Source organism: Lepidochelys olivacea (genome assembly GCF_965140295.1).
Source record: "Lepidochelys olivacea isolate rLepOli2 genome assembly, chromosome: 9".
Lineage (NCBI taxonomy): Eukaryota > Metazoa > Chordata > Testudines > Cheloniidae > Lepidochelys > Lepidochelys olivacea.
The window spans coordinates 82,989,838-83,015,829 of NC_140419.1; positions in this window are offsets into that span (position 1 = coordinate 82,989,838).

Here is a 25,992-nt window from a genome sequence, read left to right on the forward strand (position 1 = left end):
TGGAAGAGACTGCTGGAGTGGGGAAAGAGCTATTCTTGATTAATCAACCTGTCATTTTCAACTCTTTTAAACAGTTTCTTTAAAGGGGAACTACATAAATTATAACAAAACCAAAAATAAAGCAAAAAACAAACAAAGCAAAAATCACAACAAAAAACTGTTTTAAGAGCCTGTATTTTGTGTCTTTTTTTGGAAAGTAAATTAAAAAAAAACTGTAAACATATATAAAGAAATACTTCAGACACACCACTTCCAAAATCACCTTTCATCATAGGTCAATCACAAAAAGCTGAAAATACCCACACATCCACACCATAATTGGTGTGGGATCAGGGCCTTATTAACACTTGCAAATCTGCTCAACTTTAAGCATGTGAGTAGTCCCAGTTAAGTGTGTACAGAAGTGTTTGTAAAATCAGATTCTAATTCTGCAGATTAAAATCAAAATGAAAAACCATTTGCCTCTTTCAATTACCTGCCAAGTCCTTAGTTTGGATTTTTGCATTTCCCTGCAAGTATTAATGAAATTACCAATGTGAAATCTGAATGACTTCAAGCTCCTCAAATCTCTAATTAGAGCTACTGTTGAACAGAGTATTTTCCTTTATGACTCCTTGATGGCAGCAACTCCTGCAAGGGAAATATCGACTGCTAAACTGGGGATTCCGTTTTTTTAAAATATGTTTCTTTGAAATATATTTATTTGGTAGTTTAAAAATATTGTTATGAGATGGGTAAAACCTAGGTATGGGTGAAGTTAAAAACCAATTGAGATTGATAGGTGTAAGGTCACCCTTCAATTAATGTAAATGTAAGCATAAGCTCCTACACGTAGGACAAAAGGTATGGGTTGTCTGAGTATTGTTTTGGGTCATGTGAGTATAGGAAGATCTTTGGACTGAGTATTGTTTTGGGTCATGTGAGTATAGGAAGAAAACACACAGAAACTGAAAAAGACAAGGACAGAGAGAGGCAAAGGCAAGAAAGCCAAGTAGGAGCCTGTAAAAGAAGTATAACATTGAAAAAAGCTAGGGAAAGAGCTTTTGGGACCGATGTTTGCTAAAGAGGCATGAGCTGTAAGAAAAGAAACTGCTTCTTTTCTTCTTGGTTCCTTCTGAGTTCAGAGACACCAGACTTCATATACTCCCTCTCAATAAACAAGATTGCATCAAGGAAAATACCTGACTCCATCAATTTCTACTTGAAACTGGACCATTCCCAGGGCCCTGAACGGCGACTGGCCACTTGGGTTGAAAAGGGGCAACAATACGCAAATGGAGCCCAAAATGTCAAAAGCAGCCTCGAAAACTGACCCCCGAGTTTTGTGCAGCCACTTTTTCGGAGTGACCACTTTTCTATGTCTGCAAAAACTTACATTTGCACACACCATCTACACCAATGCTCTGAAATTGGGTGGAGGACTAATCACCTGCTTTGCATGAACCAATGCAGTTGCCTGGGCAACTTGGAGCTTTTATACATAGAAACAGTTGGATGTACAAAACAAGGGTGCAATATTAGGTTAGGGCCCGGCTCCTTTGAAAATCTGACCCTTAGTATTTTTCCTACTGATCTGGGAATGTAAACAGTCTGGGGAAAAAATATTCCGAAAAGCATTTGAAGTTCATCTTCAAAACTACAGGGAATATTTCTGGACATATACCTGTCTGCATATGGCACTTCTGTGATGTCTTTCAAGAATACAACTGCAGCCAGTTGCTGCAAAGCAAGGAATAGTTAGAAAAATCTACATAAAAAAGGCTTGCCAGCATTTGCAGATCCATCATTTTTAAGCATGAAATCTCTGGAAAAACTGCTCCAGACCAAGACTTTGATGGATAGGTATTGGATGCCCTTCCAATGAAATCAAAGAACTAAGCCTTAATTGTTTTAACTATTAGAAACTGATCTGGCTTTCTGGCAAATGATGTTTATGAAATGCTACAGGAAAATAATTTATTAGCCATCATTTTGGTGTTCCGGATGAAAATATTCTTTAGAATCCTTTCTGAACCCAAAAATGCCTAGAATGAAATTCAGAGCAGTGATACATGGGTTAAGCTCCTGTCCCCTTGTTCTTAAAATGTTAAAACATTGTTCAACTTTCCACAGAACTTGGAACTCTGACAGTGCAATGCATACTTAAAACTAATTGGCAGTGAAGTGTTGCTTTAGGCTTACAAACACTGTCTTTTTCACTTCTGGGGCCTGGGTTTAGTCCAGCTTAATCCAACTAAAAATTGTTGTCTTGAAAAGTCTGAGACTGCCTTGAAATGGGAGAATTTGTAGTTGCTTGCCCAGAAATCTTCCCTTGTCAAAGGAATTGATCCACATATTCTCAGTGTGGGTTGTCGCCTTATGCAGCTGTAGGGGGCAGAATCAAACCTGACTGCACAGCTAACTAGGGACTAGCCCTTACCTTCCGGAGACGACCTCAGTTTCGAGATGCTTCCAAAGCTAGTCCATCTGGATTGTAAAACAAAGAATGAGTCTCTCATCTGCATGTTAATACTCAACAAGATAACATTATGAACAAGAAACATTTAACTACTGCAGAGAACTTTAACAATAAGTTAGACAGATCTCCCTTTTTCAGGGAGGACTGGATCTAGCTCTTTGAAGAAGGGAAAATTTTCAGGTAAGCAACCACAAATTCTCCCATTTTCTCCACAAATCCACCATGTGGGATTTTCTCAGCAACAACAACATTCCTAGGGAGGGAACAAAATAATGTCACTGAGAGAAAGGATTCCCTCACCCTAAGGAATTACCATAGTGTGCAGGATCCAGCTGCCAAAGACTGCATCAGCTGAACACTGAGCATCTATCTATCTTGTAAAACTTGATAAATGTATTCAGGGATGACCAAGTTGCAACTTTACAGATTTCATTGTAAAGGGCCTGCCCTTTCCCAGTCCATGATGCTGCCAATGCTCATACTGAGTTGAGATCTGGTGCACACTGGAGGATTGAATCCTTTGTCCCATATGCCTGTAAGGATCTGACAGTGCAGGTCTAACAGCCAGGGCTATGGGCATCCTGGATCTCTGACACTCCCTTGTTGCCAACAGGGGAGATGGGTGAACAAGCATCTTGCCAGTCCTGGAAGGTCAGGTCACATAGGAAGTGCTATTGGAGCACCCAAAGCCTGAGGCTGCCTGAATGGTTCACTCCCCCTACAGGAAGTGAGCCACGTGGGACATCTGAACAATCGTGCAGATTCCCTGCTGCTGCTGTGTTGGGCCCTGCACTTTCCTGCCTCCTGCAATCCGCACCCAACCCTGTTCCTGACTCCTGCACTGCTCCTGTCCTCACTCCTAGCGCCTACCTTACTTCTGGCCTGTGCCTGACCCTTGCCTCTCCTCCGGTTCCTGCCCTTACACCTCGCTCTTGACCATTGGCTACTATTTCTGTCTCTGACTTCTGACTCGATCCTTGGCTCTGGCATTTGATATCTGACCCCGGCTCCATCTCTCAGCTTTGATTCCTGGTTCTGACTCCGGCTCCATTCCTGGCTCTGGTATTTGGCAGCTGACTCTGGTTCTGACCCTTGCTTTTGTTCCCTAATCTAGACACCCTCTCTGCTCACTAGATCCCACTCCTGCTTAAGGTTGCCACCTTTCTAATTGCTGGTAACTGGACCCCCCATGGCCCTGCTCCTGCTCCACCTCTTCCCTTGAGGACTTGCCCCCTTCTCTGCCTCTTCCCTCGAGGCTCCACCCCCATCGCTCGCTCTTCTGCCTCCCTCCCGCCATTGCTCGCTGGATCATCTCCACCTCCCCCATGCCTCAAGCTGGGCTCCTTCTCCTCCAGGGCTGGGATGGGAGCTTTTGCAGCCTGACAAGGAGCCTGCCTGCAGGTAGGAGGCAGCCCCAACTGAGCAGGGACTGGCAAGGGTTAATTACCCAGCAGCTTCCCCGCCTTGTGGTATCTGCACTTTGGGTGTCTGCATCTGACCTGACACTAATAGGCCCCCTTTTCAACCAGACTTTCTGGTAAAAAAAAAAATGGGCACCTGGCAACCCTAAAGGGCACCTGGACACAGAAACCAAAAACTGGACTGTCTGGGTAAAACCTGGATGGTTGGCAACCCTACTTCTGCTTTGACTTGTAGGCCAGACCGCCTATGTCCCAGTTCCTAACAACCCTCACCAAAGCATCAGCATAGCCACTGTGAAACTAATGATTTTGATGCCTTAGAACCTCTTTTTCTTTGATAAAATAAGACCAGAAAGGCTGTTTTACTTATGCTCTCAATTCTTTTCAGATAAGCCTTTAAGGCTCACCTTATATCCAGCAAATGCCATTGCTTCTCCTTTGCAGGAGAAGTATGTGGACAAAAAGAAGGCAACGAGATCTCTTATGCTGGATGAAAAATCTAATTTACTTTTGGAATAAAGGTGAGATCCACTCTCCAAACCACCGTGTCTATGTGAAAGATGCAGCAAGATGGATCAAGTGACAAAGCTTCAAAAACTCTTCTTTCTGAAGTGATAGCGATCAAAAAGGTCTTTTTGATAAACAAATAATATAATGAAACTGATTTCATAGATTCAAAGGGTGCCTGCAGTAAAGCATTGAGCTCAATGTTCAAATTAAAAGATGGAGCTCTGTGCATCTTAGGAGGGCTCAATAGCTACACTCCTCTAATGAAGCAATAATTGTCCGTATAGTAGGAAATGGAAGATTTTCTGGATACCTCAGAATTGCAGCCAGTACAGAAACATGTTTGTTCCAGGCATTAGCCTGCAGTCTGATACTGATTCTTATTAAAAATTTAGAACATGAGACACTTTGCCTACATGATGTTGAATATGTCTCTCTCAACACCAAGCTCTGAATTTAGATCAGATCCTTGAGTAAGCCCTGTTTGTTGATTTTCTCCTCAATGCTAACAGAGTTGAAAGATAACCACTGGAGTAACCATTTTGTTCAAGAAACTTCCTTTCAAATACTAAGTTTCAAGATTTAACTTGCTTGGATCCTGGTAGAAAAAACTGGACCTTGGGACCAGGGCCGTCCCAAGGTATTCTGGGGCCCTACACAGCTCCCCTGGGGGGGGAGGCCTCTGTGAGGGGGGACTGGCTTGGGGGGCAGTGGGGAACCACCCCCCAGCACTCACTGGCGGTGCAGCTGGGGCTGGGCTTCTGCACTTCCTGCCACCAGCGAGCGCAGGCCCAGCTCTGCTGCAGTCCTCAGGGGAGTGGGGGCGGGGCTGGAGTTGAGCAGGGGCAGGAAGAGGCGGAGGCCCTGGGGAAGAGGTGGGGCAGGGCAGAACAGGGGCGGGGGCTTTGGGGAAGTGGTGGAGTGGGGGCGGGGCTGGAGTTGAGCAGGGGCGGGAAGAGGCGGGATGGGGCGGAGGCCCTGGGGAAGAGGTGGAGCAGGGGCTGGAGCAGTATGCAGCTGCAAATTTCCTGGTGCCCTACACAGCTGCATACTTTGCGTATGGGTAAGGACAGCCCTGCCTGGGACAACAAATCTGGACTCCAATTCAAGAACAATGGTGGGTCCACTGATGTGTTCATGAGGTCAGGAAACCAAGACCCCCTTGGGCAATGGGAGGGGGCACTAAGATCACTTCCTCATCCGTCTTTCTGATCTTCTGCATTACCCTAGTGATACTGGGGGAAAAGCATAAAGTAAGCTGCGGGGGACAGAGGCTCCCATTTTCTTGCAAAGTATTGGTGAATCTTCTGGTTTGCCTTGGTTGCAAAAAGAACCAGAATAAGAACTCTGAATTTTTTGATGATCAATCGGAATGATTTATTGTGAAGACTTCATTCTGCCTGATCGATTTACCTGCTGCTCAGCTAGTCGGTTTTCACATTTCTAGTGCCATTGATATGCAAGGACCTGATAGACTGTAGATGGGCCTCTGCCCACTGCATCATGGAGATCCCATGAGCCTTACCAGTCTGATGGTTTGTGTACACTGTTGCCAACATATTCTGTCATTACCAGAATATGACTCTGACAATGCTGGGGCCAGTTGTTGAAAAGCATACTTTATTGCCCTTGGCAATAAATGTATGTCTTTCTTCTGCTCTGAGAACAACTGTGGCCCTTGAGCCACTAAGTTCTTGGAGAACACTCCCCATCCTTGCAGACCGGCATCTGTTGTTACAATGACCTCTCTGGCTCTGTCATGGCCATCCCTCCCTGGCATCTGTCTTTGGACTCATCCACCAAGCTACGGATTTCAACACAAGTAATGGAACTTCACTTTTCGAGATGGAAAAATCAGAAAATGGTGGTGAAAAAACAGCAGAAAACTCTAGAGCAGGGGTCTCAAAGTCCAGACCCATGGGCCATCTGCAGCCCAAGAACCTCCCCACTGCAGCATGCTGCCGGCAATGTCTGGTGCAGGCACCGCCCCTCGCAGCTCCCATCGGCTGGGGGAGAGGGACAGAGATTTCACCACTAGTTGCTGGGCAGAGTCAACCATGGAGGCAGCATCACTTTTTTCCACAATGACTATAAACAAGTCAAAATACCGAACACAACTATCTGATGCACCCCTTGCTGCAATCCCGAAGGTTTCAACTGCTCAGTAATTGAGCCAAACATCAACAAACTGACAGAACTGAAGTGTTGCCAAGTGTCTGGCAAACACTAAAAACTCTCTGGCAGGTGAAGAATTGTATAAAGTTGCATGACAGCTTTATTATTTCAAAGAAATTTAAAATAAAAAATACAATATAAACTTTTTCTTTCCTGAACACCATCTTCAGTGACATTATTGGCCCACTGAGAGGATTTGAGGACTGGCACTGGCCCTAAGGTAACCTGAGTTTGAGACCCCTGCAGAGAGTCCTCATATTAATTCTTACCAAAGGCATTACACCTGTGTAGGATACAATCATTTCTAGAATACTTGTTAGGATGCCTACTATCATGCTCAGGCACTTCCTCAGGAGGGCAGCTGCTGATCTGATCTTGTCCCATCTTTTGGCTGGCAAAATGGATTCTTTCGGGAAAGATCCCCTATTCCCTTCTGTTGGGAGAGCAGTGTCTTTGACTAATGCTGAAATAGCCCCATCCACGTTGGGAAGACACACAAAATCTGCTTTGCTGTGGTTCACATTGTAAAATATTTGGGCATGTCTGGACAATCCATAGACTCTTCTGGTATCTCCCATTTGGACTTAATTACTCTTTCCAAAAAGACATGAAGGGGACTGTCTGATTCAGATTTTTCCAACCGGTTGGAAAATATGTCTTTCTTTGTAATTTCTGTACCAATCCTCTCTTCTTCTTCCTTAAGATCTTTTTTAATGGGTTCATCTGATGGCATACTCAAGTATCCAATCACCTTTCATAACATCTTTTCAAATGGTTCAGTTGGGAAAAGATCCTCGTTTTGCTTCATCCTGCAATTCAGACTCTGAGATTGAGAATTCACACTACTACTATGAAGAAGATCCTGACTTTACCCTGGACTTTTTTTTTCCTGTCTTGAACTTAGATGTTCTAGCCTTCTTTTTCTTTGGTGAGCCCCATGAAGATGAGGAGGAAAATGAATTAAATAATGATGAAGATGAAGAATCACACACACAATTCTATTCCAATTCGATTGTTTTTTATTTTCCACGTATGAAGAGTTTGTGAGCAGAGCCTTTATCTATTGCACCCTCTGGTGATGAGTCAGAGGAACTGGTCTCCACAGAAGAATGGGCCAATTTTTTCCTAAGTTACTGAGGTAATTTCTTGAACCCTTTTTTCCTTCCTATTTCGGAGGTGTGGAGGTTGGTTACCTGAGTCAGATGAAGAGTCCTGCAAACCTCTTCTTGCTAACAGGCATTTCTTTATCTTTGCTCTTTTGAGAGTGGATAGGCGGCCTGTGTCATGGATCCACAAGGTTGGTGCTATACCCTGAGCTTTGAAACAGTCTCTAGGAGAAACTCCTTCAGTGTGCCAAAACCCCAGTTGGTCTCACTCTTCCTCCAGGGTAGGCCATGCAGTCTCATAGCCTCCTTAAACTGGACCTCTGGGGCTCCAGAACTCCTGTTTTACACCATAAGCTGTGCCCAGCCAGTCCAACTGAGATAGACTCCCTGGTAGAGATCTGTACATGCTTCAGGGATTAATGCACCTCATCAAGCATTTGCCATGACACTCAAAGAGTATTGCCAAAACATTAGGGTTTATTAGTCAATTGGAACACAGCATAGGACATTTCTAGGTTAGCACAGAGAACTGAAGGTTAAACCATAGACCATTCTGGTTAGCCCAGAGCCCAGCCAAGCTGTACTGACCCCCAGGGTTCAAGCTCTATCTGTGTCTCAGGGCTTGTCTTCACTACCAGGAGATCAACGCTGCTGCGATTAATGCAGCGGATGTTGATTTAGCGGGTCTAGTGAAGACCCGCTAAATCAATGGTAGAGCACTCTCTGGTTGACTCTGGTACTCCAGCTCCCCGAGAAGAGTAAGGGAAGTTGACCGGAGAGCGTCTCCCATCGATGTAGCACAGTGAAGACACAGTGAAGATGTAAGCTACGTCGACTCCAGCTACATTATTCACGTAGCTGGAATAGCATAACGTAGGTCGACTTACTGAGGTAGTGAAGACAAGCCCTCAGTCTGATCTCCTTGGTCAGACTACAGGTCAGAGCCCCTGACTCCTTCCAGTAGTCAACTCTTATTCCCCAACTCATACCTTCCAGTTCTGTGTTCCCAAGATGGGGTATGTTGCTGAGCTTCCCTCCTGAGAGGTTGGGGAAATCTCTCTCCCTCTGGGTCACTGGTTGCTAGTTGTCAGAGTTCTGGTGCTTGGATTTGCCACTATCTTCTCAAATTCTTTACTAATATGGGGACTAATGCCCAGATAGCTAGGCGACATTCATGCCTATGTCTCTTATACTGCCTTGAGAGCAAACAGTCCTTTTCCCTGCACTGGGTAACAATGCAGCATATAGGGGAAACTAAGGCACACACAGAAATTCATTAAAATATTACAGAAAATTCCCACTTCATCACAGCCTTTAAGGGAGACACTGTAGCTGCTGCCTAAGACTCACAGTGTGGCAGCCTCTGAGGTAAAGGTGCTTTTTGTGCCAAATCCAAGAGCTCCTAGCCCAAGAGGGAATTTCTTCCTGAAGGGGAGATTCCTTTCTTTCCCGTTGCAATCCATAATTCCTGACTTCCCCTGGTGCTAAGGGAAGGAGACTGAATTGCATGACAAGGAAAGGGGTGAGGAGAGGATGGCGAGACCCACACTGAGGGAGGGCATGCACCCAAAATGGTCTTACCTGCTGCTCCTTGCTCTGTCTAGGGTGCATTCAGCTGGTCCTGCTTATGTTTTCCCTGTGCTGAGCCACTGCCCTTTGATGTAACCACCTCCGATGGCCAAGGGCTCTCCTTATTTTTCTGCCATTCTTTGAGATGTTTGTGGCCTGACTGTCTGACTCCTGCTGGTGGGGAATATATGGGGAACTGACTCCTAGGTTGGAGTAAGGCAGCCAAGGCTAAACCTTTCTGACTCAGCAGATGAGGTGGCTGGAGTGCACAAGACACAAACCTCTCTTTTCTGCATCCTCTGGCAGGGATACAGAGCTAGAAGACAGGAAATATGCCTCTTCAGGGTTGTTGTTGTTGTTTTTAATTCTCTCTCTTGCAGGAGGTGCTGGATTCATTGCCCTGCCAGTAGCTACAATAGGCAGAACAAAACTGAGGGGGTCTCCAGAAAATGGGGTCTAGTCCCTTGTCAGCCATCCACTCAGCTTTGATTCTGCCTCTACAGCTATAGAAAGGTGACGACCCACACTGAGGATCTGTGAACTTAGCCCTGAGAGAGATGTTTTTTTTTCTGGCAGAATATATTTACATGGTGATTTTGAGTTTTGTTTACCAATCATGGTTTTTTAAGTCATGTCAGTGTATGTTTGTTTATATAACAGATAGAACCTTTCTCAAAGGCCATGTGAAGTGAACCAATGCTCTTGGAGAGGATAAAGGAAACTGGTGTGGAAAACATCTCAGTGGTCTAAGGGTCAGTTGAGCATCAAGTCAAAACGCAAAAATAAAGTCTTTGATTTGTTTTTACTTCACTTCTTTAAAAGACCTAACATGGTGTTGCTCCCTCCCTACCTGATGTAAATCTTTGTCTTTGCAAAACTCAGATATACAAAGACATTTGTATTGGAATGCTTGTGGGATGATAAAGTACTTCAGAAATAGGTTTATATAAAAAGAAATTATACCTATCCTGCCAGAACAGTGACTCAGCCTAATGTGCTAGTTTATAAGCTACTCTGGTCTTGAAAATCATGGTCCAAGTCCTGGCAATTGTGATCAGATGAACATTTTGTTCTTCATATGGAGCATCAAGTTTCTGGAGCTTGAGCTGCCCTGGCATGAATTCTTGAAGTGAAGGCACTAATGTCTGGTCAATTAAACCTTCTTATTGGCTTTAACAGCAAAATACAGTTGGGTTTGTGAGCAACACTCTGGCTGTGTTCAGAAGCAGAGGAGACTTCAGAAATGGCCACAGAATTTGAATGAGGTGCAATACTTTCCAGTTATATTGTTCCCTGTCCCTGTGTGGGTTGGACCTGGTAGAGTAAGGAGCCATTGCTAGATTGCAAGCAGCCTGCTGGTAGCTGGAAGCCACCATCACACCAGGAAAAAGAGATCAAGGGAAGAGACAATATGTTCCTGCCTTCTGGGCAATGATAGTGTTACCTCTGAATAACATGGATAAAGGTTGCCCCTTGAGGAGGGATTAGTCTGAGTACATTTGGTGGGATTGGACTGGATACATTGCAGACTACTCCAAAATCTGCCCAGCAAGGTTAAAAGTGGACTTCATGAGGTCACAGCTTCAGGAAAGAGATCTCTGAGGTGAGTTTGAGGCACGTTGATTCCTGGGAAAAGGGCATTATAAGTGTATTTAAAGTTGAACAGCCCTAACATTTTGTTATAATCAATGAAATGCCTCCATAGGGAGATGACAGACCAGACACTTTTTGTGATACTAACAATTCTGCTGTCCTTTGTGACAAATCTGTTTGTTGAGTGTAAGTTCATGTGTTCTTTATTCTGTCTATCCAGGTTCTTATAATCTGCCCTTCAGTGTGGTATCTCTGTGTCTACTGCACCTCTGGTATGCTGACCTCCATGCTACAAGGAGAGAAAGAGAGAGTTCTCGAATGAATGAGTGAAAGGTGAAGAAGGAATACATTCCTCACTGGTTTGCTATTTTAAATCTATTTCTTGTTTCTTAGTAATACCCTGAATGTCTTTCAGGTGAGAGACTGTTTGCTGTTGATCCTGACTCTGCTTTTGGGAGGAGTTAGAGAGACAAGGTAGGTAAGGTAATATCTTTTATTGGATCAACTTCTGTTGGTGAGAGAGTCAAACTTATGAACTACACAGAACACCTCCTCAGGTCTGGGAAAGGTACTCAGAGTGTCATGGCTAACTAAAAGGTTGAACGGATAATTTTGCATAAGTAGTTAGCACATATTCTCAGGGGCCAGGAAGAGCTCTGTGTAGCTTGAAAGCTCTTCTCTCTCACCAACAGAAGTTGGTTCAATAAAAGATATTGCCTCACCCAGCTTGTCTTTCTAATATCCTGGGACCAACATGGCTACAACACCACTGCACACAGCTTTGGGAGAACTTGCAAATTGAAGACTTTGCTTTATACAACAGCATGTATGTTGGCCTTTGTACCTTCATGAATGATCTATGTGCCAAAGAGCCCAAGTCTCCATGTTGTATTTAATGCTTATTGAAGAAAGCAGGAGTGAGTCAAGCAGTACATACTCGAGGATCCTATAGATAGTTTAGGGAATGGAGTAGGAGACTAATGATGGAAGAACTAGTTCAGTTTGCTCGCTGAATAAAGAAGGAATACATTTAATACTACTGACTGCTTGCTGACTTCAACCAAATTAAAACACCATGACCGCAATCTGTATTCCTTCCAATAACAATTCCAACCTTTTTTGTTGCCTATATTATAATTCTTTTTGCAAACAGGATGCATGAGTTTATTTGTTTGAAGGGCATTTCCTTTCTGTAAACTCCTGATAGAGGTATTTGCCCTCAAAATTCACTTGTGTTTTTAGGCCTCCTGGGAGTACCGCAATTACTCTAAACGTTCCCCTTACAAAATATAGAATAGGTATGAAAAATGCACAAAGTTTATTCTTTCTTGACCAATCTGTCTCTATCACAACCAGCTGTCAGCAACTGTGGAATCTATTAAAAATACAATATTATGGGGTTAAAGAGGTAAAAGAATCATTTTAGCCATACTGTTTTAAAAAATAACATTGAAAATAACATTGAAAAATAACATGAAAAAATACAGAATTTAACAATTGTCTGTTGCCATCCAATAGATGAGTGTTTGTAAAGTGCCTCTCCTCCTTCAAGTCTCCCCAAAATTCCACTTCTTCTAAAAGGCCTAGGAACCTCTGTCCTCCTACTCTCCACCTCCCTCCCTCACAGAGGTATGGACTAATAGGGGAGAATGAAAACAATAAACACAAATCCAACAAACTGAAGAAACTTTAAACAAAATGGTGAAATTAACAAGAAATATGCTTGATTTCACTTTTCATTCACACTTTTCTCTACCTTCCATCTTCCTTTTTTGTCTGTTCATTGTCTAATTAGGGCACAATACTATAACTGTTACTTATGCTGGCTAGTAGTTACTCATGTAAATAACCCCAGTAATAATGGAAGGGCAATACAATTACAACTGAGTGCTCAATGCTGGTGCTCAAACTAGTCTCCTTGGGATGAATGATCAAAACACAACAGTCCACTGGTTAGCATCCATTTTGATGGTTATTAATAACATTTAGAACTTTATATCTATTTTACATTTTCAAAGCACATTAATAATAGTATATATTTTATTTTTAAATTAACAGTATGCCAGGCACTCTAAATGAATGCAGCATAAATAACATCAGACAGAGAGACAAAAGAAAGATCCATCTCTGTTCTGAAGAGTTCATGCTCTAAGGACCTGATTCTACAACCCTTGTGCACTCTGGATAGTACTTACTCATGTGAGTAGTTCAGTGGGATAAAGGAGTCAGATTCATGGACTGTAGTACCTTTCGAAAGGTTTCTTTCAAAAAGTTTGTTTCTTTCTAAATGTTTCTGTGGTTTTGTTAAAGATTAGAATGAGGATATGCTTTCTGCTGGCACCAAAGAGTTAGAAGGGATGTAGTCTGTAATATGTAAGTCCAGAAGAATTTCTTTGCTACTAATTAATTTCCATTTGTTGTAAAGTATTACCAGAACTGAGTTCTGGTTGATGACAAAATGTTTATTTAAAGTTTTTGTACTGAATATCATGTTGGGATTTGACCCTCAAGAGTGTTTGTTTTGAGGGACAAAAGTACAAAGAGAGTTCTTAAGGGATGACTTCAGATTTTGTAAACCAAATATGAAACTAAGAAAATATGGTACCAATGGATTTGCATAATTTTATGCTGATCAAAGACCTCCTTCATCTTTGGTATGACTAATAAGGAGGAAAGTAGTGGAAACAGCAGCTTATTTATTTATTTCGAATTTAGGAGAATTTGGTTGTGATGCAGTCATTTGGTAAAAGTATGTAGGAGGCTGCATTTCCACAAATGTCAATGAAAACTGTGTAAGTAAACCAGGAATGAGAGCAGCCAGACACAGAACTAGATGCAGAGGGCAATTTAGCTGATATAAAGTAATGGCCCAAACTTGTTGGGTTCTGAGACCCTTGTACTCCCATTTGACATTTATGTGAGTGGAATATGCTCAGCGCCTCAGGCTGCACATATATTTCAGATTATTTCTGCAACATAAAAACATGGGTTGGGTACAGAGAATTTTAACTATGTTAAATTTGTAATTAGAGTTTAGCAAATCAGCCATAATGAGTAATTTATTTGAAAAATTTAGTTTCTTTTTCTGCTTGCAGACATCTGCAAGGAGATGATGATCCTCTCAAATCCATTCAGTGCTCACCATTTTTTATAAACACCTTCTCAGATTTTTTACCCTATGAATCAATTGTGAACATTCAAAATTCAAGATGTACTGCTTCATTGTAATAGGTTAAATAGGTCATATGGCACTGTTTCTATTCCTTGAACAAGCAAATACACAAGCACTTCTGACAACTGTACTTATGTATGCAAGGTTTAAAATTGGTTTTTGTGATTACTAACATGTGCAACTTTGAAATTCACTTTTCAGGGATGTTTTTGCCAGTAAAACTTGATTGTTCAAATGTTTACAAAAAGCAGCAGTGCATGAGAGATGTGAACATGACTGAAGATAATTAATTTAAATGTACAAATCAATATTCATGGCTTTTTCACCCTTACTAATTAAAATCTTTGTATAATTTTTCAAAAACTATTTATCTGAAGGATCTTATCAATGCAAACATATTTATGAAAACACCACAAAGCCAGTGAGTATCATACAAAATGCAAAAGAAAAATAAATCACATTTTCAAAGAAAATCAAGCACTATATCTAAGAAGATGAGACCTTAGCTAAGTCACAGTAGCTATTACATCACATATGTAGTATGTATAAAGTAAAGTTGATATCTCTCTGTTGATTCAGTTTAGCTGCTTAGAAGCTACTAGGCAGTACCAGTATATTGGACCTGAACCCACTGGAAGAAATTCTGAGGACAGTCAGATATGGACCCAAACTTTGTGATTCAATCCATCACTAGCTCTAGGGTTTTAGGTTAGAAGAACCCTTTTAAGATTTATAAGGCAATATCCAACAGGGGAAGTACAGGAAATAGGAATTCTTTTCTGAACTCCATGGAGGAACAAGTGGGGACAGGCAGATCAAAATCTGGAAAGTCAAACACATAGCAATCGCCATACTTTATCAGTAATGGTGCGAACAGTATCATCCATATAAGAAAAGGATGAACCAGTTTGAGGGTACATGAATCTCTCAACCATTTGGGTTTGCAAGGCTCCTTTGATAAACCTTTTGTCCCTGCAATTTAAACCCATTTTTCCAAACATTAATTAATTAACCCTCCCTACTCTTCCCACCCCAATTTAAATGGAAATCATTGCTGTGCATTACTCTAGTGCCTGTCACTAAGACTCACATATGAACACTTGCCCATTCATGGTGACAGAATTCAGACCCTCTTATTCCAAAAGCACATGTTGCTAGCACTTGAGTTAAAGGAGAATCTCTGTTAGCGATATAAGACCTCTGACAAACAGTAGGGAGGTTCTTATCAATCAGTTAGAGGGCAGAGTTGTGCACAGACATTGACTCATTACAATTCTTATGTAACATGCAGGTATTTTGAGCCTAATTTAGTAATGTTTGTAAACGGTTTTGTGATCTTTGGGTGGAAGATGCTATCGAAAGGCAAATTTTGTGAGTGTGGGATATCGCTGAATCCACATTTCAAAGTAGTAAATTCAGTTGTGAATGAAACTCCAAAGCAAATCTGGCTTTCACAGATGAAGTACCCAGGAGCTTCTGGGTGAAAGCATGAAACACCCCCAAAAACAAGCCATGGAACAGGTCCAAACACAGAAAGAAAAAAACCTAAGAAGAATGTAATAAAAATAACAATCTCAGCTGCTAAATTACTGAGGTGTTTCCTAGCCGAATGTAATGCTAAAACCACCCTTCTACAGCCTTGAGAAAAACTGTGCACTTCAGCAATGATGAGAACTTGATGCAGTGTATTTTCCAAAGTGCCAAGAGCCAAGAATAATATAACATCACCAAGCAGACTTCAAAGCCCAGTCCCTCCACTCACTCCTCGCTCCTGTGCATCCCTCCAGTGCCAAAGCACACATGGATCGGAGGGCTCTGCTCAGCAGCTGCTCAGAATGTTTGACAGATTTCCCAAACTCGTACTGCACTTGTAAAAGAAGTTTCCAATAGAGGCAGCAGTTTGACCATACCATTTGCAAGAACAAAAAAGTGTGAGAGAGGTTTGTTTATTGATTGAATGATGGATTTTGTACTGGGTTCCTGGAAAAATGTATCACTGCAATTGTGTAGGATCCTTCATCCGGATATTTTCATATGGGACTGTAGCTGTTTACAGGAACCACATTGGAAAGGCTATTATTAATCTAGAAGGGAGTGCAGGCATTTTAGGAACCATTTACTGTAAATGACAAAGGGGACTTATTAATTCAACACAATAATTACCTCACTTTATGAACTACTGTAGGTTAAGATAACTGAATGCGTCACAGTTTTAAGAGCGACTGTTTTTAAATGCCAGTAAATCTCACACAACAGTTACCACGTTTATACACAGCATTGTTTATTTATTTATTTAGAATAAAGAAAAAACTTGGTATGGGACCATAATCAAGTGTCAAACACCGTTTATGTATATTGGCACAATAAAGATTTAGAAAATGGACTGAAAAAAAAGCAATAGTCTAGGGTGTTAGCTGAAGTATTCCCCAGTCAGCAATAGGACCAGTGTGATTTTCTGGAGTTTAAGGGTGAAATTCTTCATTATGAATTTGAGGGATGCTGAGGGCAGGGCAGCAGAATGGAAGCTTATAATGTGCTAGTTTTGTATTTATGAGTGAGAAAGTGATGTTGCCCTCTGCTGACTGCTCAGCTTCTGCCTGTGCCTTCAGCTTTCTAGCCAACACCTGAGAGAGCTGAGTTTAGTGTCAGGCAGGGGGCACAGAAAAATCCTGGCAGACAGCCAGAATGCTAGAGGTGGAAGGGCATGTGGAGATATTATTCCATTATATAAATATATACATGTTAAACATTCATGGCGAAGAAGTTGGTATTCACATCATCCTGTAGACTTATTTTATGTTTTGTTTCTATAATTTTATTCTAAAATGTAAAACCAAAAATCTAACCTGATTTTGTCATACATCAGATCAAGTCACCTCAGCACAGGGATGAGGTTTTCTTGACTGGATCAAGAACTGTTGTGATTTTTTCAGTGAATGAAGACTGAATTCAAACTTGGACGTAAAATTCAGAATCAAGTGAGTGCCACATAGTTTGGAGTTTTGTAATAAAATATCCACTTCTATCCCCATCTCATTTCACATCACCCATTCAGAGCTGTCAGACAGGAATGAGTTTCCACTGGTGATGGTCTCAAGCTACAAGATTCAGATCTAGATCTGAATTTCAAACACACCATAGTCTCTGGTTTTGTTCAGTCTATTAAAATTAGCATCAAAATCCATATTCACTCACAACACATATAGCTAAAAGCATCCTTTGTACAGAGATTCTGGAGACCTGGCCACAATCCCCATGAAGACACTAGGTCAAATGGTACTCCATACCTAGCATTAAAGGGTCCATATCAAAGTTTGATAGGGCTCGCATCCAGCAATTAGGTTCAGCCCTATCTCTAGTTTCACTGATGATGGAATTGTATATGTTTCCCAGTTATGATTGAGCTTGGCGGTGGGTTTTGCCCTTTTTGGAGAGGTTTATAACTCAGCCATAAATATATGCGTTCTGGCCTGAATGTACAAGATTGCGGCCAAAAATCAAATTTGTTAAACAGAAGCTCACAATAATACTTTTTTATTTTTCTTTCTATATTAAAATCAGTGTTAAAAATGTGAAATATTTAAAATAATAGAAATCACATGATCTGTGAAAATAAGCAGGGTAAATGAAGAACCCTGGAGTAAGCAGGAGCCAATTTCCACTAAAGTCAAATGGGAGCTGCGTCCTTACCTCAAGGTTGAATTTAGTTGCTTGTCTTTAGATATTTTTTAAAATATTGTGTACAGCACAAAAATTAGCATTCCACCACAGATTGGAATGGCTCTGATGGCATGATGAGGATCTATGTAAAAATATTCATTTAAAAAGATACATTGATCCTAGGCAGAATATGGAACTCAATTAATAAAGAATTAAAAGAGAATTATAATCAATACCTATTAACACGGGCTTATGGAAAACAGAGCTTGTCAAACTAACTTGATATGTTTTCTTGATAAGATTACAAATTTGGTTGCTAAAGATAATATCATTAATGTAATATATTCAGACTTCTATAAGGCATTCAATTTGGTATCAGATGACATTTTGATTAAGAAACTAAAATCCCACATTAAATGTATTGAAACTGGCTAACTAATAGATCTCAAAATGTAATTGTAAATAAGGGATCATTATAGAGCAGGTATTTTACTAATGGGGTCCCGCAAGGCCCTACACTATTTAACATTTTTATCAGTGATCTGGAAGAAAACATAAAATCATTACTGATAAAGTTTGCAGATGAGACAAAGTTTGGGAGAATTTGTGGTTGCTTACCTGAAATTTTTCCCTGCTTTGAAGGAATAGGTCCACAGAACCTCAGGGTTTGTTGTATATGAGCACAGCATGCAGGACAATCAGCTGAGGACTGAGTAGCTACTCTGTAAAGTTCAGTAAATGTATGCAGGGATGACCAAGTTACAGCTTTACAGGTTTCTCAGATCACAATGCCGCCACTGCTCATACTGTATGAGCTCTGGTGCCCATTGGAGGATTGAATTCTTTTGCTCTATACACAATCATGAGACTGATGATATAGATGCCTTAGCACCTCTTTTTCCTGGATGAAATTAAACCAGAAAGGGTGGTGTTTGTCTTACGCTCTCAGTTCTTTTCAGATTAAATTGTAAGGCTCTCCTTACATTCAGCAAAGTGATAGCTTATCCTTTGGGTGAGAACGATGTGGACAAAAAAGGCAATGAGAACTCTTTAGCTCAATGAAAAATCTTATTATATGTTAGAATAAAGGTGGGACCTGTTCTCAAAACCACATTATCTTTGTGAACGATGCAGCAGGATGGAGTGACTCACACTGTTCTTCCTGAAGTGCTAGCAACGAAAAAGGTCTTTTTGATAGACAAGTAATAATGAAACAGATTTCATAGATTCAAAGGGCACCTGTATTAAGGCACTGAGCACAATGTTCAAATCCCCAGATGGAGCTCTGTGCACCTTATGATGATGCAATAGCTGCACTGCTCGAATGAAGCGACAACTGTCCTTATGGTAGGAAATGGAAGATTTTCTGGATGCTCTCAAAATTGCAGACAATACAAAAACATGTACTTTCTAGGTATCAGCCTGAAACCTGATATTGAAACCATCTTGCAAAAACTCCAGAACATGAGATGTTTTGCCTACATGATCCTGAATGTGTCTCTCTTTACACCAAGCTTTGAATTTAGATTAGATTTTTGAGTAAGCCCTGTTTGTCAATTTTCTACTCAATGCTAACAGAGTTGCAAAGTAACCCCTTTCTTTTAGAAACTTCCTTTTAAATGCTAAGCTGCTAAATTTAACTTGCTTGGATCCTGGTTAAGAACTGGACCCTCAAATCTGGACTCTCATTCAGAAACAATGGTGGCTCCATTGACATATTCATGAGGTCAGGAAACCAAGACCTCCTAGGCCCGCGGGACCCTCCTGCCCGGGAGCTCCTGGCCTGGGCGGCTCACCCCCGGCCCCTCCCCGGCTGTCCCCCCTCCCCTGCAGCCTCAGTGCGCCGCGCCACCAGCACAACGCTCTGGGAGGCCGGGCAGTGCAGTTGCAGAGCCGCGGCCTGACCCGGTGCTCTGGCCGGAGCGGCTGTAGAGCTGCCAGCCACCAGTGCTCCAGGCAGCGCGGTAAGGGGGCAGAAGGGTTGGACAGAGGGCAGGGGTTTCGAGGGGGTGGTCAGGGGCCGGAGGTGTGGATAGGGATCGGGGTGGTCAGAGGGCAGGAAACAGGGGGGGTTGGATGGGGCAGGGGTCCCGGGGGGGCAGTCAGGAAGGAGAGGGGGGGTTGGATGGGGTAGTGGGGGGCAGTCAGGGGTGGTGGTTCTGGGGGCAGTAAGGGGACAGGGAGCAGGGAGTGGTGGGTGGGGTAGGAGTCCAGGGGGGGCCGTCAGGGGACGGGGTGGAGGTCTGGGGGTTGGATGGGGCAGGAGTCCCGGGGGAGCCATCAGGGGGCGAGAAGCGGGGGTGGGGAGGGTTGGATAGGAGGCAGGGGCCAGACCACGCCTGGCTGTTTGGGGAGACACAGCCTCCCCTAACTGGCCCTCCATACAATTTTGGAAACCCGATGTGACCCTCAGGCCAAAAAGTTTGCCTGCCCCTGACCTAGGCCAATGCAAGGCCACTAAGATCACTTCCTTGTCCGTCTTTCTGATCTTCTGTATTCTCCTAGAGATGATGGGCACTGGGGGGAAAGCATAAAGTAAGTCCTTTGACCATTTGAGCTACAGGGCATCTATACCTAGCACTCCCAGCTTCCTTTTTCTTGCAAAGTATTGGTGAATCTTCTGGTTTGCCTTAGATGCAAAAAGAATCAGAATCAGAACTCCTGAATTTTTTGATGATCAATCAGAATGATTTGTTGTGAAGACTCCATTCTCCTGATTGATTTACCTGCTGCTCAGCTAGTCGATTTTCCATTTCTAGTGCCATTGATATGCAAGGACCTGATAGACTGTAGATGGGCCTCTGCCCACTACATCAATGCTGCTTTCTTTTGGAGATCCTGTGAGCTTGTACACCCCTGATGGTCTACATACCCTATCTCTCACTATCGGAATTTGACCGTTTGGCAACACTGGGGCCAATTATTGAAAAGCATACTTTATTTCCCTCAGCTCTAGAAAATTTATGCCTTTCTTTATGGGTAGCGGGTATAATAGGCCATATAGGCAGGTATAATATATAGCTGTTGCCGACCCACGGCCGGACACCTGGGCTGTGGTGGCCCTAGCCCCACCCCAAGACTCCCACCGCCTCCTCCACTCCACCCATCCTACTGCTTGCCACGTCCCTCCTCCTCGGGTGCTGGGGCCAGTGGCGGGGGGCCTTCAGGGGCAGGAGGAGCTGGTGCTAGGGGGCTGGCGGCTCGGCCTGGCACTGGGGGAGGCCTGCGGCTCAGCCTGGCTCGGCCCGGTGCTGTGGGAGGCCGGAGGCTTGGCCTGGCCCTATGCTTGGGCTGTCCTGGCGCTCGGGGTGGCGGGTGGCTCAGCTCGACTCTGGCGGGGTCGGGGCTCGGCCTGGCGCTCGGAGGGGGGTGAGTTAGGGTAGCCAGCGGCAGCAGCTCAGCCCGATGTGGTTGGGGCAGGCAGGCTGGGGCTCCTCCAGTCATGGGGGGGGCCCTCAGAGTCAGGGCTTCTCCTTTTACAGCATGAGATGGGGGTTTCGGGGCTCCGGCGTGTGGAGGGTGGGGCCTTAGGTGGAAGGGACGGGGCCAGCAGGCTTGCCTCCCCAAAGTAGGGGTTCACCCGCCGCTCATGCCTTTTCTTTTGCTCTGAGAACATCTGTGTCCGTTGCGCCACCGATTTCTTGGAGAACACACTCCAGACTTTCCAGACAGGCATCTGGTGTTATGACAGACATCTCTGGCTCTGCCATGGTTATCCCACTGTGGAATCTGTCTTTGGACTCATCCACCAGAGTACCAGAAACAAGACTGAGTAGTAGCTGGAGTACATCTCCAGCTTGGGAATCTCTCTACCTCACTGATTCGCAAAAGATGAACTTGTTCCACCACTTGTGCAGGGAAAGCCCCTGGCGGGCTGGGCCAGTTTGTTTACCTGCCGCGTCCGCAGGTTCGGCCGATCGCGGCTTCAGGCCAATGGGAGCTGCTGGAAGCAGCGGCCAGTATGTCCCTCGGCCCGCGCCGCTTCCAGCAGCTCCCACTGGCCTGGAGCAGTAAACTGCGGCCACTGGGAGCTGCGATCGGCCGAACCTGCGGACGCGGCAGGTAAACAAACTGGCCTGGCCTGCCAGGGGCTTTCCCTGCACAAGCAGCAGAACAAGTTTGGGAACCACTGATCACATATGGTCTTTAGCATATTTTGCCTTCTTAGTAGAATACTGTAGAGGGGAGAAAACAATGATTCAGAATCTTTGAAAATTCTCTGGTTCTTGTAGAACCATATCAAGGATTTATCTGTCCAATGAGTAAAGAGGCCGTTTGTCCTTGAATTTTAATAAACTCCCACCTATGTGTTGCACCTTGGATCTCTCCTGAACATAGTCAGGCATTGTTTCTAGTGTGGGAATTTTCACTGACGGAAGAATGATTTCTCCCCTTTCTGGGCTTAGACTTGTTCCATTTGCATTTACTGTAGTCTAGCCATCCATACTTAGAGAAGCAGTCATGAAAAGGTTATATAGATCTGTAATAAGGTCGTCTTTCCCTTTTCCTAGATTTGGAGTGAGGGGGATCTGCAAAGTCTTTTTTGATTAATCTGAGGGTTACATCATGGCTTTGTCCAATGGTTCCCCAAATGACTGGCCTCCTGAATATTTTGAGCCTACTATTGTGATTCTGGCCTGTATATTGCTGCTTGCCTTATAGTGAAAGATTCAAGATGCTCAATCTGTTTAGTTTAACAAAGACAAGATCAATGGGTGACTTGATCACAATCTCTAAGTACCTACATGGGGAACAGAAATTTGATAATAGAAAACCCTTAAATCTTGCTGACATAGGTATAAGAAGAACCAATGGCTGGAATTTGAAGCAAGACAAATTCAGACTTGAAATAAGGTGCACATTTTTAACAGTAAGAGTAATTAATCACTGAAACAATTTACCAAAGGTTGTAGTGAATTCTCCATCACTGGAAATTTTTAAATCAGGATTGGATGTTTTTCTGAAACATATGTTCTGGTACAAACAGAATTAATTCAAGAAAATCTTATGGCCTGTATTATGCAGGAGGTCAGACTAGATGATCACAATGGATCCCTCCCTTCTGGCTTTATAATCCATGAATCATTTTTACACTGAGTGAGAATTAAAGTGAAACTGTCCAGGCTAGTTTTTAATGTCAAACTCTGAGTAAAATGCAATATTTTTTAATCGTTCAAATGGTAAAATAGTAAATATGATTTTTTAAAACATTCTCTCTCTTTTAATAATCTGAGCTGCTCTTATTACTAACAGATGGAAGGAAAATATTTTAACATGAGGTTTATGTGGACACCACATCCCTTTATAAACATATATATAAACAGACATTTGTATTTATCCAACAGACCAGAATGAATCCTTTCGGGGACTTTCTGGGGTACTGAGTACTTAAGACTAATTTTTTATAAGTACATATTTACCCAAGAGCCTGAAGTAGCACTGTAAGGAGCATGGTACAAAATGGGTTTTATAAACTTTCATGAAAGATCAAAGGGGGAGGAGGGAAACAGGCAGGAACTAACAGGCAAACATGTAATAGCAAATAAAACCTTTCAGAAACTTAAAGTTTTTGTGACACAAACTGTCCCAGGAGCTGGGAGGCTGAACTTCTATCCTGAACTCACACAAAGGACAGAGTGAGGGCCATAACTTCGAATTTCCTGGCTGTCGTCAACTTCTGTCACAACCGTAACGTTGTTTCAACATGTTTTCGGCTTTTAAATTTTTTTCTTCTCTTTGATATAGTCTAAACTAGACATAAAATGGAAAAAAATGTACTCTTTCCACTCAGCAGTGATAACTTTGACATGTGCTTCCAAGTGTTATTCATCACCACACAATGCAACAATCTGAGAGCAAGTACAATGTACCTTTTGGAAAAAGTGACTCTCTGTAACTGCTTTTCATAACAAAGCCTGCCTTTCCCCCTAATGATTAAGGCTTTATGGACATTTATAAAAGAAAAGCATAACAGCCCACCTACACTTCCTAGCAAGTAGCAGATTTTCACTGTTTGCTTTTTAGGGTCAAACACTCCACCTAAATTCACAGATGGTGAAAAGGGATAATTAACACGCACCCAAACACACACATACACTCCTTTTCCCATCGATTGCTTCCATCATGTTTTCCATCCATCCCTATTCCTGCGTGGGACCATTTCACGGTTGTGACAAACTTTGACAGCAGGTAAAGGAAATCACTGGATATCATTTTTGAAAGGGATGATGTCACTTAAGTGGTCTTATGAGCTTTAGATTTAACACTTACTGGTTCTCTTTTTGGCTTGTTAGGTGGCTTTGGGCAAGTCACTTCACCTCTCTGCATCCCTGTTTCTGTGTCTGTAAAACAAGGTTAATAATTTATGGACCTGAATAGAACACTGCAAATGTTGAATAAAAGGTGCTCATATAAGTGCAAAGCATTATTACTGGGCCAAATATTGTAGAGTACTTACTCAGCCAAATTCCCATTGAAATGTATGGCTTGAATATGGTGACTGCAGGATTTGGCCCACTATTGTTACTGAGACTTGTGTTATTGTAAATAAAATTAAATGGGAAAAGAGTATGCCATTTCCAGCAGCAGATACAGAGCTGAAAACAGATGAGAAGGGCTTTAACCAACTCAAAATGACAGTGAAACAATTTTCATTGTTTCGAGAACTATCTCCAGGACATAAAATGACAGATATTAATGGCAAAGGGATATGCTTGCCTTCCGTCCCAAATGTTGTGTCGTGCTTCTGTGCATGGTTAAGCAGGTGCCTCTGGGCACCTCCAAGCCGAATGAATTTCAGTATTGGATGATGGGATTCCTGCATTTACAGTTTAAAAAGCACTTTGAGGTGCTTTGGGATGAGAAATACTGTGACCTTAGGACCTATGGATGCCAACTGGCAAAGGGCGCAGGGGGGTTATGGGTTACAGGGAATTCAGAGGTCTGGTATTTACTTTCTGTTTTACTAAAGAGTGTCATGCCTGTGTTTCACTAGTCATCACACTCTTTGCTAAATGTACGTGTGGATAATATGTAAGGAGATACGTATATATGTTGTAAATTATGTACTTAAGGTCTTGTACTTAAAGAGAGGTCACTCAGAAGTAGTGAGCCTTGAGACAGACGTCTCTGGACAGGCGGTGGGAGACACTTATCTCCCTAGCTGCCCACTGTATGTCCTACAATAGAATTCTATTAGCATACTGAGTCCGATGCTAATCAAGAGCTTGCGGGGGCCTCAGAAGGAAAATTAACAGGAAGAGGTAAACATCAGGGGACGATGACAATGATGCTGTTTTCAGGTGAAGAGCAAAGGTCTGAGCTGATACATTTGGGGGTGCAGAAAGACACCCTGGCATTCTATCTCAGGGAGAGGCAAGCTGCCAGCATGTTTGAGCTCATGAAGGAAGGGCCTCAACCATCCTGGTTGAAAAATGTTGTCAGAAGGACTTGGGTTAAGCAGTATCTTATTAGACAAGAGGCAACTCGTTAGTTGAGTTTAGACTCTAGAATGTGTGTTATAATTTTATTTGATATGTAACCCTTTGTTTCCAATATTTTTGTTTGTGATCATTTGAATGTTTATTCTCAGTTAAATAAATGTGTACTTGCTTTCTCTGTAAACAATCTATGTGCTGTGTGTTAAGCAGTGTTCTAAGGTATAACTAGTAAGCTGCAGTGCACTGTTCCTTTGAGAAAAGCAGGTCTGGTAATTTTGTGAGTGTCCAGTAGATAAGGGCCTGGAATGCAGGGGCATGCTCGGAGGACTTAGGGGTTGGAATGTACCTATCTCAAGCCTGCATGAGGTACAGTGAAACATGCGTGGGCTGAGAGGGGAGTGTTTGTGTTGCCTGTGGGGGAGAGTCAGGGAGCTGACCCCTGGTAGGCACAGAGAAGGCTCCCTCACATTAAGGGCAGGAGGTAGCAAGGGGCCCAGCAGCCCTGGCTACCTTTAGGAAAGTGTCACAGATGTATAGCACTTGGACCCATTACACCACTGTCTTGGCACCTAGTGTAGTAATTTACAACAGTGCAAAGTGGTATTAAATGGTACTAGATTAGAATGGAAATGTTTTACACTCACTTTGTACAGGAATAAATAACTCCAGAATGTGCAGGGCCATGGAAAATCAGACCCATTAAATAATATTTTGTGTTGTTATTTTACTAGCTATTAAACACCAGGGAAGTGGGCAAGCTGGTTTCAATGTTTTTGAAAGACTATTAATACTGATAAAACCCCAAACTGTACACACTTTTCTTCCGGATCCCAGACTCCTTCAGAGCTCTAATATTGACAACACCTTATTTGCTTTACCATGCAACATGTCC